Source organism: Enoplosus armatus, chromosome 16 (assembly GCF_043641665.1).
Source record: "Enoplosus armatus isolate fEnoArm2 chromosome 16, fEnoArm2.hap1, whole genome shotgun sequence".
Classification (NCBI taxonomy): Eukaryota; Metazoa; Chordata; class Actinopteri; order Centrarchiformes; family Enoplosidae; genus Enoplosus; species Enoplosus armatus.
Window position 1 is genome coordinate 18,219,070 of NC_092195.1, and position 7,502 is coordinate 18,226,571.

Sequence of the window (7,502 nt, forward strand, 5' to 3'; positions counted from 1 at the left end):
TTGTTGAAATTTTGTGTTGATTCAGCTTTTTTGAATTTAATTTTTGAGGCTGCAGTTTGTGACGCTTTTGAAACGTATATGGCATTATACAGAGAGGTGTTTCTGTTATTTAGTCTACCCTCATTGATATAAATGGAGTGGACAAAATATAATATAAAACAATTATAAATATAAATAAATTATATAAAATATAATAAACTGAGTATGAGAACATGTGCCATGTTTTAAGTTTAAAGTGATGTTAGGTTTTGACTTGAGATCATTTCCAGGCCTAACACTCTGTAGTTGCAGTGAAAGCCATTACAGTGTTTGTAAGTATAAGATATGTTGGTGCTGGTTGCCTGGCAACCTCACAGTGACAACAGGACTCCATAACTCCTTGTAAATCCCCAACCTGTCGATTTTACACATTGGTTTTTGTACAGATTGTAGATGTTACATGTTAATTAGTGGACTGGTGGATTTTGTTACCATTGGACAGAGCCGGGCTAGCTGTTTAACCCTGTTTCCAGTCTTAATTATGAACTAACAATTCCTTTTAATAATTTCTTTAATGGCATACTGGCAAAGTAGTAGACTGCTTGTTTTTCTGTGTGTATAAAGTTATGTACTGTGTGTATAATAAGGTTTGTACTGTATTTCCAGCTTGAGGACTCGCCGGCTTCCAGCTTTGAAAATTCCTTCTCTGAAGATGATGAAGGTCATGATAATGACAGTTTTGCCAACATCAACAGTCAACTGGACTTCAGGGACAATTCACCTTTTACAGATTTAGATTCCTCTGAAGAGATGACGGGTACCATCATGCCGCAACCAGATGACTCTTCATGCACCCAGCAGGAGGACGAGGCAGCTTTCAGTCCTGATGATAAACACTGCGGACCAAGCAAGGCTCTACAAAATCCCAAGGACCCTACTTACACCTGTAAAAATTATTGTTATGTTTGTGGAGTAGGTTTTACTAAAATTGCTCGACATCTTTTAAGGCATGCTGATGAAGAGCCTGATATCGCAGAAGCTTTTGCATTCCCCAAAAAGTCCAAGGAACGAAAAAGGTTACTTGAAGATTTACGGAACAAAGGAAATTACAAACATAATCAAGAGGTGTTGAGGAATAACAGTGGGGAGTTAAAACTGAAAAGACGGCCAACATCCGTGGCGGTCAGTGCTAAAACACACGTGCACTGTCCATATTGTAAAGGCATGTTTAAACGGGTGGAGATGTGGAGGCATGTAGCCAGATGTCGTTCAAGGACAGCGTCAAACTCTGCAAAAACAGGTGGCAAGACAAGAGTCTTAAATGAGATTGCTCTTGCAGAGTCACCATTCTCCCAGAAACTTCCATCTGGTGTGTGGAAGATGCTTTTAACTATGAAACAAGATGAGATTGCATTAGCTGTTCAAAATGATTTCCTTCTAATACAGCTGGCACAGTATCTGTGCGAGAAGTATAGAAATAATCCAAAGAAACATGATTACATCAGACAGAAGCTGCGAGAAATGGGAAGACTTTTGTTAACACTGCATGACAAGTCAATATTTAGCTTCGAAGATGCAATCAAACCCAGAAACTTCTACAAAGTTGTTGAGGCTGTCAAAGACATCGCTGGGTTCAATGAAAAGATGCAGAGCTATAACAAACCAAGCCTTGCTTTGAAATTAGGACATTCACTCAAAAAGATAGGCTCCATTGTCCTCACTAAACGTGACTGCAATGAGCAGGTGATGAGAGACACAAAGACATTCATGAAATTATGTGCAAAAGAATGGAGTGAGCTTGTCTCCCAAACAGCCCTCGCTTCGTTGAGTGGACGAAAAGTAAACAACCCGTCCACCATACCCTTCACACGTGACATGCAGGTGTTCTACAGGTATCTAGAAACAACATCAACTTCTGCCATTGAAAACCTGAAGACGAATGAAAGCCCACAGGTCTACAAGGCACTTTGCAGAGTGACACTTGCACAAGTGTCAGTTTTAAACAAATGTGCACCTGAGGTTTCAAAAATGACCGTGAACACATTCCAGGAGAGGGACGACACTACCCAAGTGTTGTCCAAGCACTTCATCAGAATAAATATTCTGAGCAGGACTGGCCAAAACGTTGCTGTCTTGCTGACCTCTGAACTTGTCCGTGCAATAACACTGCTTGTGAGCAAGAGGAAAGCATGTGGCGTACATCAAGACAATCCTTTCTTGTTTGCAAAGCCTAACTGTTCTTCTACAAGTCTCTACCACGGAGGGAACTGCATCAGGGCTTTTTCAAGTCTGTGTCGTGCAAAGAACCCAGAGCATCTCAGGTCACAGCATCTTCACAAGCACATTGCAAGAGTCTTCCAGATTCTCAACCTGGAGAACGACGAGCTCGAGCACCTTGCTAAACTGTTGGGCCATGACCTCCGGGCTGACAGGGACTATTATCGGTTGCCAGAGGCAGCCGTGGAACTTGCAAAAATAGCGAAACTTCTTCTGGCAATGGAAAGAGGTTCTCTGGAAAGATTCAAAGGAAACTCTCTGGAGGAAATTGAGATTGAGGGTACGTGTCCAGTGTAATACACACGTCTGACCTGCCAGTGCTTGTTTAGTAGAGACAAATCACTTCTTAAACTACAAATGAATGTATCTTGCTTTTCATTCAAGATGAATTGGAGCCAGATGTGGAGCAGGGCAACCCCGAAAACAGTGATGCTGAGGAGGACCATGAAGAATCAGATCTTTCCGGTCAGAAGAGCGGTATGTCATGAATATAACCCCTATAACCAGATAAGAAAGTACATTCACGCAAAAGACACCAGTTCAACTGCAATTTCCGCCATGTTGGATGTACAGTGTCAAGCAATATTGCAACGATAACCAAATGTATGATTAAAATGGAGGAATTCTGTTTAAAACCGAAATACATGATACTTTAGATAACGTGCTTAAGACTTGTTAAACACATGTTGAACACGGTTTGTGTAGGAGACCAATGTTAGTCTTGTTCACGCTTTGATATCATCTTATATTAACTTTTCCAGATGCTGTGAAACAACAAGGCAGACAACTGACTCCTGAGGAAGACGCCCTGGAGCACATAACGGCTTGCAGAGACAAATACTTCCTGCAGGAAATGTTTATTGACCCCTTAAAAGGTTTTTATTTTTTACTTTTCATTTAACCCTTTGTTTAAACAAGTGTTCTCATTGAGATCGAAGTTTCTTTTTAAAGAGTGACCTGTGCACAAGAATAAACATGTACAGTGTAAACATAAACAAACACACAACAACACACGATTTACATATACCTCATAAAATAATACAATTACAAGTAGCATTCAAAATGCTTGAGTATAATGTTTAAAAATCTTTAACGGAAATTACTTTTCTTAATTCTTTGAGAGGAGTGTAGGATGTTTTCTCGTGCAACTAAATCTGTTGTTCAAATGCAACAGACGGACTGATTTGCACTGGTGTGTACAATGTTTTTGTTTTAGGATGTGTTATGTTTTTGTTGCAAGCTATCAATGGGATGATTGGACAGTGATTGGATGTAACTTTGACTGTTTTTGTATCCTTGCTTTTATAGGGAGAGGTGTGTTTACCCATGAATCCATTGAACCATCCACCTTCGTCGTTGAGTATCGGGGGAACATCTTCTCTCACAAAGAAACCAGGAGAAAGACATGTGGTGATACTCTGAACAATTATTTGTTTGACTTCTCATGGAATGGGACAAACTGGCGGTGAGTTTACTGCTATATTTCAGATTCTTTAATAACGGAGGGGCTTGTGTTTAAATGGTCTATAATGGATTATGTTTTAGGGAAAACTTTACAAAATAATATGACCAAATCGAGTTAAACCTTTGTGTGTGTGTGTGCAGTAAAATGATTAAATTTTAACATCAGTTTACCATCAATGTGATAAAACAGCCATTTTAAGAGTTGTTGAAGTTCCATTAAGGGTATTTTTTTTGCAGCGTTGATGCTTCGAAAGAGGATGGGACCCTCGGAAGACTCGTGAATGACGATCACATAAGTCCCAACTGCCAAATGAAGAAAGTTGTTTGTGAGGGAAAACCACATTTGTGCCTGTTTGCAGTGAAAGAAATATCTCGAGGCGAGGAGATAACTTACAACTATGGAGACTCCTTATACCCGTGGCGCTCAACTGTAGGTTCATTTCTGTAATGTGCCTTGCTTTTGATTTTGTTTTTAAATATGGGCTTTGCTTCTGGTAGAAAGGAAGTTTTTGTCCGTTATGTCATGAAGTATATCTATTGACATCTATTGCAGACATGTCTACAAATGTTTTTACTGCTCTGCTCCCCTCAGGTTATGACAACATATTAGAAAATTATCTCAATATAATCTAATACAATACCTGAATAATTACCTCAGATTTAATCAAAATATCTCTAAAATATTGTTATTGTACATATTACAGCCTTTGTAAAAGATGTTTCTTTCCAGCACAGGACATATTAATACAGTTTGCAATACTTTGTGCACGTTTTAAATTTCTTCATTACATTTTTCCCCCATCTTCTTAATATTTACAGGAATCCAGTGAGGAGCCGAATACATCACAAACAGACCGAAATTCTGCTGCATCCTCACCAGTGGATGAAAGTGTAGGTTGAATGTATTTGTTTTATTAAGCACCAGGTAGGTGTGGCGTTGGAGGGTTAGGCATGGCTGTTATGTAAGAACTGCACCCCTTATGATGTCTCTGGTGGTGTCAGCAGATATATAGATGTTGCTCCAGTCTACCTCAAACCCATGTGAGGCAGATAAGAGAACAGAACAAGCAAAACAATGACTGAATGAAGCTATATATTGGTATATTTATGCTGTCAAGAAATTAGAAAATGTCAAGAATGTGTATGGCATACTGGGGTAATACTAGATTAGCATTGTCTTGTGTTTGCTTATGTTAAGTCTATAAAATTACTTGTTCATAATTCCAGGTTGAGGACTCGGCAGGGCTCTCCAGTTCTGCAGAATCCTTCTGTGATGACGAGTACGTACCTGACGCTGAACCGAGTAGCGATGACAGTTATACCAGCAACACCATCAACCAGCAGGGTGAGAATTTCAAGAACAGTCCAGATCCCGATTCTTCTGAACACCAGAGCTTTGTGCAGCAAGCCACCGATGCTTCATGCATCCAGCCAGAGGACGAGGCTGATTACAGCTCTGATGATTTTACCTCTGATGAAGAGCCTGAGGACACTTCCCGCGCCAGCAGAAATTATTGTTACGTTTGTGGGAAAGCTCAAACTAAAATTTCTCGTCACCTTTTCACCCATAGAAATGAAGAGGCTGATATAGCTGAAGTGTTTGCACTACCCCTGTACTCCAAGGAACGAAATAGGCTCCTGGATAAGTTACGAAACAGAGGAAATTACAAACACAATCAAGAGGTTTTGAAAACTCACTGTGGAGAACTGAAAGTAAGAAGAAGAAAACCAAACATGTCCACTGCTGCTAAAACATTTGCAGCCTGTCTGTATTGTAAAGGCATGTACAGTCGTAAGGACATGTGGCGACATATGCAGAAGTGTTCTTCAAAGAAGTCCTCAAAACTTCCAAGGCGACGTGGCAAGAGTAAAGTCTTAAGTTTGGTTGCTGCTGCAGAGTCAACAGACCCCAAAGACATGTCATCAGATGTAAGGAAGATGTTAAAAAAACTGAAGAAAGATGAGATTGCGGATGTAGTTTGGAATGATACCCATATACTGCTGCTGGCACAGTGTTTGTGCCACACGAATGAAAGTAAAACAAAAAGGCATGAAAACATCACACAGAGGCTGAGGCTAATGGGAAGACTCCTGTTATCATTAAGGAAAAGGTCAATATGTAGCTTTGAAGATGCTATCAAACCCGAAAACTTTAGCAAAGTTGTTGAAGCTGTCAGAGAGCTCGCTGGTTTCCATGAAGAGGGGAAGTCCTGTGACAGACCAAGTGTTATAATGAAATTGGGACAGTTGCTTAAGAAAGTTGGTGACATTAACTTTGCCAGGGCTTTGAAAGAGGATGCTGATAAACAGACGATACATGAAGCACAGACCTTTATGAAGTTGTGTGCAAAAGAATGGAGCTATGTCCCCCAAACAAAATCAAGCATAAACAACCCGCCAACCATACTGTTCACACACGATGTGCAGCTTCTCTACCAGTGCATGGAGAGGACAGCAGCTTCTGCAGTTGAAAGTCTGACGATGTATGAAAGCCCTCAGGTCTACAATGCACTTCTCAGAGTGACAGCTGCACAAGTGTCAGTCTTAAACAAAAACATGATAGAAGTTTCAAAAGTAACGCTCAAGTCTTTCATGGAAAGGGACGAGACTGAGCTTCATGAAGACGCTGCTGTTTGCCAGTCACAGCTTGAGCAAATACTGTCCAAGCACTCGGTGAAGATCAATGTCATGAACAACAGGGGCAAAGAAGTTGCTGTTATGTTGACCCCTGAACTGCTCACTACAATAACACTGCTTGTGAACAAGAGAGAAGCATGTGGTGTACATAAAAATAATCCCTTCTTATTTGCGAGACCTGTTGCCATATGTACAAGCTTCTACCACGGAAACCAGTGCGTCAGCACTTTTGTGGCTCGGTGTGGTGCAAAGAACGCGGTGAACCTCAGGTCTGTGTTTTTTCACAAATACATTGTAAGAGTTTTCCAGATTCTCAGCTTCGCAAATGAAGAGCTTGATCAGCTGGCCAAACTGCTGGGTCGTGACATTCGGACCGACAGAGAGTATTACCAGATGCCAGAGGCAGCTGTCGACATTGCAAAAATCTCAGAGCTACTATCAGCAATGGAGAACGGATCTCTTGAAAGATTCGAAGGAAAATCTCTCGAGGAAATTGAGATTGCAGGTATGTGTTCAGTTCAGTACTTAAAGGGGCCCTGTGGAGTTTTCTTGTAAACAAACAAAAGTTATGTTTAGATTTTGATGTTGAATGCATTTGCAGAGCCATTTTTTATTTTATTTTACTTTTTACATTTTGAAACCTGCGTTGTTTACGTCCACGTTAGCAGTCTTCTTCTTCTCTGCCTCTTGCTGATATCATTGTGACATCAAGATGTCTTGATACTGATTGAAACCATATCATCCAGTCTTATTGGTATACAAATGTATACATATCTTGCTTTCCCCTCGAAGATGAACTGGAGCCGGATGTGGAGCCGAATGTGGCGCAGGACAACCCTGAAAACAGTGATGCTGAGGGGTACAATGAATCAGAAAGCTCTTTTCAGCTGAGCAGTACGTAATAGACACAAACTCTCTTGCTGTTGATCTGTGTTTACATTCTTTCGGAGTAGTTTTCAGTCATTTTCAGTGGCATTTAAGCTGGTAATACACATTACTACATTTTCTTTCACTGGCACAAGAGTACCCTCCAATAAATATGAATTAAGACAGAATAATTAAACACAACACGTTTGTGTACTAACAAGGCAACTTTGAATAGAATTGTTCTGCCTTACCTAATCCAGGCCTACTATACAAAATTG